We start from the raw sequence: 12,276 nt of genomic DNA, 5'->3' as shown, positions 1-12,276 counted from the left end.
TATCTAGAAGCACAATGTCAAAGCGTAGCCTAGATTACAAAAAAGTGTTTTCTCTTTGAAAATATATTTAGCCTGTATGAATTAGGCCTATTGCCTGGTCATAGTGTAACAACAGCAATATTAAAATGCATGGACAAACGCTCCATTTCAGAACTATTTGTCTTTGCTTTGTAAAAAAAATACCATCCACATTAAAAGGCGGATTTGACATAGCGAGGGCATAGTGGTTTGTGAAGATCACAAAACGGAAAAGTTTTCCGTTTCAGAAGACTTCTTGTCCGACTTAAGCTGACGGGCGTGATGAATGAGGACGGCGAACTAAAATAAGACACAGTAGACTACAGCTACAGCTTTCAACTTAACCGAAAAGAACACGTCATTTTACATTCCAGTCATCTGCGCTTACTGTGCATAGCTTACAGTAGCCTCCCTACATTATATGGGATTATCCCTTTTAAAAGGTGAATTATCCAATGCCGTGCAGGCTATTTTACAGTTGCAAATATGAGATAAAACTAAGCTTAAACATGGGAAATTCTAATTTAGTAGAAAATAACTCCACGAGGACATTTGCCTGTGATGTACAGGTTTTCGGGTCTTATTGTGTTTTAGGTTGAATTGCCCCACATTTCCTATCTCTTCTCTGCAAGGTAGAGGGTAAAAAAAGTACCGCAGTTCGGTGATCATTTATCAATGTCAGCTGCGTAACGATCTTCTGTGCAGTATTGATGAGAGGAATTACATTAGCGCTAAAGGAGAAACCCATAGGCACAAAGAAATGTGCAATAACGCCAGGCCCCACGTCTCATGCATTTTCTACCCTATAATACAATTATCTTATTTTCTTTTTTCTCATTTCTCTTTCATTTTTTTTTCGGCATTTATTTCCATATAGACCCAGCAGTTATTCTCAAGAAGGGAAAAAAGCGCAATAAAAATATATTCTTCCTTTTGTTAATAATAATAATAATAATAATAATAATGATAAGAGAAACCAATCTTACTGGATAGCTTAAGTAAAATTTACATTATTCTCACATTTTAATAGCATGTAATGCCATATGTTTTTTTTTTGTTTTGTTTTGTTTTGTTTTTTTTAAACCAAATGGCATGGCAAACTCTAAGTTTTAGCATGCGTAATTACCCCTAGGTGTAATGTCACATCATGTTCGCTACATCCAAGCCTATACAGTGAGCCTTGCAGACAAAAATAGATAAGTTATTGTTTCGAACAACGCTTTTTTATTTCAGGCTATAATATTTGCAGTTTAAGGGTAAACGGGTAAGGGTAACAAGTTAATATCCCTGTTATACATACACATTTTGACGTTTTATTAATTATCATTATTATCATAACGAAGGGAAATCTAAAGATAAAAGTACTTTTAGTTTTAAGGGGGGAATGGATGGGTGACATTAAAACTACAAGCAAATGTATCTGTCTTTATTTCTATCAAATAGCCTGTATGCTTGCAAGCTTGCAATGTTTTTGAGATCAGCTTTTAAAAACTGTCGTTTGCTAAATAATTCTCCTATACCCTGGATATGCCTTACAAAACCAATATCTTCATTTTTGCTGTAAAATCATGTTGTAATTCCGAGATGATATGAGTGAACTGTGAGCTGCACCGTGATGCAAAGCCCTTCCCAGAGTAGGCTATTCGAGTGTATTCCGTTTCATTGTAATGCATGCAGGCTATTTAGATGCACAAAATCTCAAAGTATGGCCTCGGTGGCGGTGCCGGAGATAAATTTGTTTTGAAGGCTGCCGGAAACCAGCGCATATCTAAATGAAATATGGGTCATCCTTCCCGCAGTATACGGAATCACGTGGGAGCAGCAGTCATCTTCGGAAGCCCTTGCAGTCACGGGCGTACAGAGCGTGGTGAAGAACACTGACCCTGTCCGTGTTGTCAACTGCCTGCCCGTGCGATGCATGCACAAAGCAAATCCATCAGTCATACGGGCAAGTATTGATCATCATGTCTTAAATGTACATCAATATTTACTTCTTTTTGTCTAATGCAGGAAAAAAGTCCTGTTTTTCATTCCCTAATTTTCTTCATTTTTTTTAGCTTTTTTTCATCTTCTTGTCTTTCCTTTGATCTTGTAATTTTCAATTACTGTCAACCTGTAAGGTCTGCTTATTCAAATATGCACGCCAGTCCAAGTATGTCCACTTGACTGACAGAAAGTGTGTGCATGCGTGTGTGTATGCGAGAAAGAGAGAAAGAGAGAGAGAGAGAGAGAGGAAAAAGTGAAAGAAGCTCATACAGATATTCCATGCAATATAAGACACTAGCGAGCAGCTTTGGAAATCCAAGTCAACCCCACAGAGTAAGATACTCCTGCGTAAATGGACAACAGCTACATAATTAGCCTAATAACCACAGCATGTCATCACCACAGCCGCTGACCATATAATGGATAACTGCTGACCTGCTAACGGCCTGTAATTAATGCAAAAACAGTTTGCAGTTATACTGTAAAGATGACAGTCGTTTAGACAGGGCACCTATATACCTACACCTACAACACACATCTCCATTTTGGAGATCTGAGTGACGGGCCAAGTTGAAACAGCTGAGTCGAGATTGTCAAACTCAATCTGCGCTGTGTATATCTTATTTCTTCCTGAATCTCAAGGCAGTCGTTTGGCGAGCTGGAATGCAGTCGATGGATGTTTATTCCCCTCCGTGCTATGGCTGTCTGGGAGCGATGGCTGTTTAAATTTGGGATCGGGGGCGAAAAAATCAGGTGGAGAGGCTGGCGCTGGGGAGACCACTCGTCAGATTTATTTACAGCAATACGTGCGCCACGGGGTCAGAGGGCAAAGTTGAGCAAGGGGCCAACAGAAGAGCTCGGTGGATGCTTGCGCTGATTGCCGTGTTTAACGTGCTTGGAACCCTTGAGGCAGGCTTTCCCAGCATGTCACGATAAGTCTTCTGATACCCTGTGCATATATGTATATTTATATGCATATGCGCGCGTCAGTGTGTGTGTGTGTGTGTGTGTGTGCGTGCGCGCGCGCGTGTGAGTGACTGTGTATGTAAACATAAGGGGTTATGACTGCAATGACTTCATTCTGGAAAATTCGCCCGAGGAAAAAGAAATATACTTGCACTTCAAAAGTATTCACTTTTTATAAAATGTCCTCATGTGGCGATGAGGTTTCTTACGAGTTTCTTTCTTCATATGGAGAAAAGAAGAGAATTTAAAATGAACTCAAATAGCCACCAACTATAGCACATATGCACCACACCGATACCAGACTAACGAAACCAAAAAAAAGACAGTCTAAAAACAACAAATAAAAAAAATACAAACAAACAAATTAAAAACATGTTTGGATGGCATGAACCCAGTGTTTGCTTCGCTCTGGCACAACCACATTTCACTTCCATTAAGGATCAGCTGGAGGAGGATCCGGACAGTCACGCTGGACAGTGGGCTCGCAGTACCGGCCTGAGCGCGCAAGAATTGAAGTGACACATGTCGGTCCAGGTTTTTTCACCTGACAACTTTATTTTCACTTTTCTACAGATGCCTGACAGCCACACGCGCAGCTCTTGCCGCACGTCGCGGGGCTTCTGATAACTACTTCTGACGACTTATTTACTTACAGCGCACTGATTCTGTGAACAACTCAGATGTTTTTTTTTTTTTTTTTTTTTTTTGAGTGGAGGTGGGGGGTGGGATCCGATTTTGTGTTTGTCAAGTCCATCTTGAGCAAAACTTAATTTTGTTTCTGAAGAGTTGTGCCAGACGTCATGCAGTCATCAGTATTTTCAAATGTCAGAATGAAGCAAAACGTTACTTGAGAGGTACTGAAATGTATTTGCAGTTGCGGGTTTTCCAGTCTGTCTTGTATTTGCATACTATTTATCCCTGTTGGTAGCTTCAATGGCACCGTGTTCGAGGACCTATTTATCAAGATATGTTTACATTAGCAAGCAGAGTAAAACCTAATTGTTACCATGTGTGAACCTGTTTAAACGGAGTATGTGTTGACAAATTAGATATCGTGTATCAGTACAAATTAATGATAAATTATGGTTCAAAAGGTCGAGCCCAATACCCACAGCTCAAGCATGACTTTAATTATAAGAATATTTTGTTTGGTTACAACTGTCAAAAACACTTACACTTTAAGATGGAGGGGTATTGAATGTGAAATTAATTCCGCATTTGAAGCATCATTACAAATCTAATTGTTTATTCTGGTTATTCACAGTTTACAGCCCACCTACTTCACACAAGGACTTGAAAACAAACATTGCTCAGAAATAAACAATCGCAGATGTAAACCCTGCCAGTTTTATTCACACGTAATTTACTCAACATACAACCATCCGAGGGCTCTTTCTTGCACAAGCGCTCTATGATGTCTGCTGATATTATATTTATGGGTCTATCAATGAAAATAAGAAATACTAAAAATGATGACATTCTAGCCAGCCCTATCGGGATGTGGCCTTGATCCGGCCCTGGTCCGGTGCGGAGCCCGAGGAGCAGGGGGGCAATAAAGTGGAAAAAGCCCCAGACGTAACATAAACTCACTCAGGGGCCAAACCGAGACCTGACCTCTCCCTTTCCTGTCCTCCCCTTCAGGTCGAACGCGAGCAAGCCAGCGAGCGAGCACAGCGTGTGTGTGTGTGTGTGTGTGTGTGTGTGTGTGTGTGTGTGTGTGAGACCTCACCCAAACATCTGGTGCTGGCCTGGGAATAGCTGACGGTGTGTGTGTATGCCTGTGTGTGTGTGTGTGTGTGTCACTGGGGGGAGGGAGGATGGAGTGAGGGGTCTGGAAACGTGAGGGGGCATTCAGAGGTAAAGGAGGCCCCATGATAAGGGTGGGTTGAGGCAGAGGACATGATATGAGAGTCAGTCAGGACCACTCACGAGCAGCACCCTGTTATTCTCCACCTGTAAACAGCAGCACAACTACACCACAATAACAAAACACACGGCCACACATTACTGTAAGTAGTAAACAATTAATAACTGATGTACTGCTAAGTACAATGTTCTTTAGCTGTGGTCCGGTCCAGAGTATTTATGTATACAGTTAGGGTTATTAACACACACTAACATGTTCTTACTTGATAAATAAACAGGATTATTTATTACCTATGGAAGTAGACAGTTAAAAAAGACACTAAACATTTAGAGCTGCAACACATAAAATGTTGAATTTTGGCTGCACCAAACGTATGAATTACAAGGCTGCAACTGACTGTACTGGACCCCCCACCCCCCACTCCTTCCACTAGTCTGAGTGTTTGCAGGGTGTCAGAAGGGGCCGCCGAATGCTAAAAAACGTTACGGCCGTCTCTGTCTTTTTGTTAAATCGGATGAAATCCTCCAGTGAGAATCTCACACAAATGACAAATGCATCTGCCCTCCCCCTGCAACGAGATCCGACAAGGTCATGGCAGGGAGGAAACTCACCCAGACCAGTCCCATCATATAAATCTCGCCGTCTGACAAAAAAATGTGGAGCGATCCACTGCAGAGTGGCCCATGACCAAACAGGCATTTATTCAAATGGCATGCCTCCACTTCAGTTTATTTTATTTTAATTCATCATTGGCCTTTTCATCTTTTGCTTCGCTCTCTCTCCCTCTCTCCCTCCCTCCCTCCCCTTCTCTCTCTCTCTCTCTCTCCCATCTCTCTATCTCTTTTTCTTTCTCAAGAACACAGAGTTTGTCTTACGCTTTGTGGAATGCCGAAAAAAGGAAATGTTATATGTTTTCTTGGGTTTCGAAATGACCTCATAGAGTATTTCATGTTAGGTCGAGTGTTTGTGTCAGGGAAGAAGCCAGGCACCAGAGTTACCCCAACACTCCCATCGCCTTAGTGTTAAAAATGCAAAACACTCACTCTGCAAAAACACCCACTCAATTGCCATGATCATCAGCAGCCGAAGCACTGCGAACAACATGCTCAATTCTCTCTGAAAATAGAGAAGTAGAAAAGTCGAGCATTGTATTATTTACTGGGACCCCTGCTCTGTTTTATAGCTCTTAGATCTATTTCAGGCTGCAGGGGACTCTCGTAAGGGATTATGAGAATGCATGAGATCCCTCATGTAAAAGAGACTAGCGATTTCCGTGCTAGTTTGCTAAGCTGAGTGGAGGCTGGAGAGAGAGAGACAGAGGAATATCATGTTCGCCCCTCAGGTGTTTGTGCTCATCTAATGGCTTGTTTGATCACCCCAAAGTAATGCGTATGAAACAGACCTTTAGAGCGTGTGTCTTTTCACACACTCAGGAGGGCAACACTGAGTGTGTCTGTGTGTGTGTGTGTGTGTGTGTGTGTGTGTGTGTGTGTGTGTGTGTGTGTGTGTGTGTGTGTGTGTATCTCTGTGTGTGTGTGTGTGTGTGTGTGTGTGTGTGTGTGTGTGTGTGTGTGTGTGTGTGTGTATCTGTGTGTGTGTGTGTGTGTGTGTGTGTGTGTGTGTGTATCTGTGTGTGTGTGTGTGTGTGTGTGTGTGTGTGTGTGTGTGTGTGTGTGTGTGTGTGTGTGTGTGTGTGTGTGTGTGTGTGTGTGTGTGTGTGTGTATCTGTGTGTGTGTGTGTGTGTGTGTGTGTGTGTGTGTATCTGTGTGTGTGTGTGTGTGTGTGTGTGTATCTCTGTGTGTGTGTGTGTGTGTGTGTGTGTGTGTGTGTGTGTGTGTGTGTGTGTGTGTGTGTGTGTGTGTGTGTGTGTGTGTATCTCTGTGTGTGTGTGTGTGTGTGTGTGTGTGTGTGTGTGTGTGTGTGTGTGTGTGTGTGGGAAGGAGGTATTTCTAGTGCGGCGTTCTGGATTTTTCTAGAATGTCCTTTCCACAAAAGAGAGCGGGAGGAGGAAGAAGCCGTAAAAGCAGTCAAGCGAGGAGCGGGAACAGTGGCAGGCCCGGGATCGGCCCTAATGCATTTTAAATTCAGTCCAGAGAAACGCCGCGACCCTCCGCACTCACCGCACCAGCAAAAGAAAACAAACCATTAGAGTTAATGGGTGTGCACTGCAGTGCGAGAGCTGTATATTTGGGGGGCCTGTCAAGCCACAAGTCGTTTGATTCTGATTACGTCGATCGCGCTGGTCGGACCGCCGCAATTATCCTCCAAAATAAACACGGATTGGGGGGTTCACACGGAGTCGCGGGCGACGTCAGAGAGGAGCTCGGTAGTTTGTTCGCCGCAGGTGATAAATAAGGCGCATGCACCATTTATCTCGCACCTACTCATTCAGGGGGCTCCATCGGCAGGGGAGAGGGAAGAGGACGAGGAGAGCAAGGGGCAGTGAATTTAGGAATCACGCCTCAGCTCAGAGGAAGAAAGGAAACATGAAGTCGGCACGTCTTTCTCTTTCTGTGTGTGTGTGTGAGTGTGAGACTGTGTGTGTGTGAGAAGGCCAAGGGGGCCCGCCGTTTCGCTTTTGGCTCCGGCTTGGACTTCATAAAAACTAATCGAAAGACTTGAGACTTAGAAAATTACGAAGGAATTACCTATTTATTTTTTTGGCGAGGATGTGTGTGTGTGTGTGTGTGTGTGTGTGTGTGTGTCCACAGCACACAAACAAGTCACGGTGGGGGTGATGAACGAGCCGGTCCAGGACCGGGTCATCCATCACCCTCGCTGTCCGCTTGGCAGCGGGAAACGTGACAGGAACGGTCAAATAACGTTTAGCACACGGGACCCTGTGTTGGGTGGGGGGTGGTGGGGGGTGGTGGGGTGGGGTGGGGGTGGGAGATTACTACTGTCAGAGCGATAATGGATTAGCCCTGGTCCGGCCGCACTCCAACCAATCGGCAGTCAGCCACGATATTAGCATAGCTATCAGGAAGCAAGCCTCGCAGGCGGGTGTAGCGGAGGGGTTTGTGTGTGTGTGTGCGTGTGTGTGCGTGTGTGTGTGTGTGTGTGTGTGTGTGTTTGGGTGGGTGGGGGGGCGAGGTGATTGACAGATGGAGGTGGCCGCCCAGCAGACGCGCACAGGCAGGCTATGGCCAGGCAGAGAGAAGCCAATTATGGCGGGATGCAGGGACATTCATCATTCCGTTAGACACCTGTCCAGCCCTTCACAAAGGGAGAGAAGCCTCCATCCCCAATGCAGGGAGAGAGAGAGAGAGAGAGAGAGAGAGAGAGAGAGAGAGAAGAGAGAGAGAGAAAGAGACAAGGAGAGAGAGAGAGGGAGAGGGAGAAAAAGAGAGAGAGATGCTCATTAGATTGGACTTTGGAGAAAAAGGGTAAAAAAGAAAAGGCACAGAGTTCATTGTTCACCACGCTGGAAGACAAAAGGGAGAATCTCCAGCACTATCTGTGAGTTGACGGTGCAGAGGTGGCGTGTCGCGTTCGCTCGCTCGCCTTTCTCGAGTGCAAAGCTCCGTCGCCTCACCGCGGCCCTCTAAACTCACGCAATTATTCGCTCCAAAAGGGAAGTCCATCTGAAGAGATGTTGATGTCGACGGCGGGTCTCCCTTTTCTTGCTTTTTTAAAAAGCACAACCAAATAGGGCAACGACCACAGCGCACCCTCTCCCGTCACCAGCAGATTCCCATCCATGATTGATCATGTCTGGGAGGGCCAATCCGGTCCCCATCTAGGTCAGGCCTCATCAGTGCAGGGTCCTTTCCCCCCCCCCACCCCACCCCACCCTCCTCCACCACCACCACCGTCTCCATCTATCCCCCTCCATCCATTTTTTTTTTTTTTTACTCTGATCCCAGCTGATAAACCCTCCGCAGTGGAGAAATTAACAGTCGCTTGACATTTGGCTCCACGTCCCATTGCTCAGTGGCCAAGGCTGAGCACATGTTTAATCAACATTCATGTCCCCCAGGGAGACGCAGGCAGGCCACTGCATCACCGCCCCGGACACATTAGACGCCTGGTCCTCACACACACACGCGCGCACACACACACACACACACACACGCACACACACACACACACACACACAAGCATACACACACATACACAGTGACAGACACATATGGGGGCAAGAATGCACACAAGGGCACACACACACACACACACACACACGCACACACGCACACACGCACACACGCATACATTCAAGAAAACACACCCCCATATACACAAATATACACAGACAGGCAAAGCACATATATACAAGCACACATCCAGACCCACACAACACAGACAACACACACAACACACACAACAGAGGGACATCAGGCCAGACTCCCTGCATTCATTAGTTCCAGAACCACCAGCTTTTAAGATACATTTCAGCAAACAAGACCAACCCTCCCTCATTCCCCTCCATGTCTTGGTGTGTGTGTGTGTGTGTGTGTGTGTGTGTGTGTGTGTGTGTGTGTGTGTGTGTATGTGTGTGTGTCTCTGTGTGTGTGTGTGTGTGTGTGTGTGTGTGTGTGTGTGTGTGTGTGTGTGTGTGTGTGTGTGTGTGTCTGTGTGTGTGTGTGTGTGTGTGTGTGTGTGTGTAGTTTTTGGTGTTCCATGGCGGGCCTCTGCCTGTGATGAGCCCGAGCCGTGTGCACTGATGAGTCAGTCCTCCAGAGACTCTTTAGGGCCGTAGTGTCACTCACGCTCCAGCGCTCCACCCCGGACCCCTGCCTTGGCCCCATGCAGCCAGCGCCGTGTGTGTGTGTGTGTGTGTGTGTGTGTCTGTGTCTATGTGTGTGTGTCCAGGGCCATCCTGTAGTCCAGACAGGACTCCCAGTGATCGTCAACCAGCCAGCCATCCAGTGCAGAGAGAGGAGGAGAGAAGAAGAGAGGAGAGGAGAGGAGGGGAGAAGAGAGGAAAGAGGAGAAGAGAGGAGAGGAGAGGAGAGGAGAGGAAAAAGGAGAGGAGAGAGGAGAGGAGGAGAGGAGAGGAAAAAGGAGAGGAGAGGAGAGGAAAGAGGAGAAGACAGCGGAGGGCCAAAGATATGAGAAAAGAGAGGAGAGAGGAGTGCAGAGAGAAAGAAGTGTAGAGAGAGGAGGGCAGAGGACAGGAGAGACGAAAGAGAGGAGAAAAAAGAGGAGAGGAAAAGAGGGAAAGAGAGCGAAGTGAAGAGAACAGATGAGAGCAGCGAGAAGAGTCCAAACGGGAGAGAGTGGAGCGGAGGACAGGAGAGAGGGGAGGAGAGGAGGGGAGGAGGAGGGGAGGAGGAGGGGAGGAGGAGAGGGAGGGGAGGGTGGGGTGACAGCAGCGTTGCGGTGGCGATCTGCCCGCCCGGCAGGGGGGCACAGCGGGATGGGCATGGCGGCCAGATGGAGCCGCAACATCTGGGTTACGCAAGCGCCACACATGAGGGAGCAGGCGCATGGAGATGAGGCGCTAATCTATGCGGCCGCGAGCCCTTAAGTGGCCTTGTTATTGGTGCTGACTGCTGATGGCCACCACGGAAGGGGTGGGCCAGAAACAGTTATAGTTTTTTATTGATTTTTTTTCTCTTCCCCATCGCTGTCTGGTGCTTCGTGCCAAGGGGATAGAGGGAAGAGGGAAGGGGGGGGAGGAATTTGTGAAGTGGAAAAAGAACAATGTGTTTGATCCAATTAGTTGAAGGTGTTTGGAGTTTAAAAGTTGGTTGGTAATGAAGTAGCAATTGAAATGCTTTTCTCTCACTTCTTCACATAGATGGTTGCAAACAGCTAGTGCACACATACATAATGTGTGTTAGCTGTGTACAAATTCAAATGTGTGTATCTGTGTGTGTGTGTGTGTGTGTGTGTGTGTGAGTGAGAGAGAGAGAGAGAGTGAGAGAGAGAGAGAGAGAGAGAGAGGAGAGAAACACAGCGTTTGTGTATGGGCAAGCATGTATGTGTGTGTACACATGTCAGAGTGTGTCTGTATGTATGAGCCCTCATGCATGTGTCTGTGTGTGTGTGTGTGAGTGTGTGCCTGTCCATGGGTCAGTTATTTGTGTGTGTGTGTGTGTGTGTGTGTGTGTGTGTGTGTGTGTGTGTGTGTGTGTGTGTGTGTGTGTGTGTGTGTGTGTGTGTGCGTGTGTGCGTGTGTGCGTGTGTGTGTGTGCATGTGCATGTGTCAACGTGTGCATGAGTGAGTGAGTGTGTGTGTGTGTGTGTGTGTGTGTGTGTGTGTGCATGTGTATTTTCCAGTGTGTGTGTGTGTGTGCATGTGTATTTGCCAGTGTGTATATGTGTGTGTATATGTGTGTGTGTATGTGTGTGTGTGTGTGTGTGTGTGTGTGTGTGTGTGTGTGTGTGTGTGTGTGTCCGCTTGTACGTTGTGCAGATACTGTATAACTGGATGTGCCAGTAGATGATGGATAGCAGGGTAAACACACCGCATCCCAGAGCCTCTCTCCTCCGCCAGTCCAAACCCCCATCCGTCCTGGCCTGCCCCAGTCAGCCCATTTGTCAGCGAGGGGAACATTTTCTATGCAGCCATGCAGGGAGGCCTGGGCTGCCACCAGATCTCATCACTGGCGCCGCTTGGGACGTGTCAGAGCCTCATCTCCCCACTGGCATCATATGGATTCTATAAGCATGGAAACACCAAACACAATTGTATAATCTAGGGATTTGGTAAGGATTTCTGCATATCAAACAAATTTTTTGTTTGTTTTGATTTAAAGAAAATTATTACTTCATTTAAAGAAAACCTCTGAAACATTTTGCAGACGTGTCTGTGTGAAGACTATAAAAGCATTTTTTTTCATTGATGTAACACTGATCCCGGTAATCATTATTTGTGTTATTTGATCATGTATTTTTTTCCCTTTGTAGTTCTGAAAACTGTAACAATGAATTGTAATTAAACGCTCATTTGGCATATCATTCAAACAGTTTGCATTTACTAGCACCTGGTCAATTTTTGCATGTCACGAAAACAATACTCGTCCTTTGTTGCCGTGGCGTCTCAAAGGCCAACAGAAAGGGGTGTCTGGAGATGCTGCTCATGTTTGGGGATTGTGTTTGGCATGGATCAGCCACATGGAGAAACAAAGACAGGGGCCCGTCGTCATTAATCTTAGTCAGTGGGCAACGCTCGGGCAATCTGCATGACCGGGGCAGTGACAAATGCCACTATGTGACTGGGGTGTCCCATCTCCCCAGCTTCATCTTCCGTTAATGTCACATCCATCACGGCGAAGCCAGCGCTGCCACGTCGGGGAAAATTAAACCGGCCACAGATAAGAGCTAATTGCAGAGACAACCTGCAAGTTGAAATAGTGACTTGATTGTACCAGTGTGTGTGTGTGTGTGTGTGTGTGTGTGTGTGTGTGTGTGTGAGTGAGTGAGTGAGTGAGTGTGTGTTCCTACATTATGTGTGTGTGTGTGTGTGTGTGTGTGAATAATCACCAACCTT

This window comes from Sardina pilchardus, chromosome 12, assembly GCF_963854185.1.
Source record: "Sardina pilchardus chromosome 12, fSarPil1.1, whole genome shotgun sequence".
Taxonomy (NCBI): Eukaryota; Metazoa; Chordata; class Actinopteri; order Clupeiformes; family Clupeidae; genus Sardina; species Sardina pilchardus.
This window is presented reverse-complemented; position numbering follows the sequence as displayed.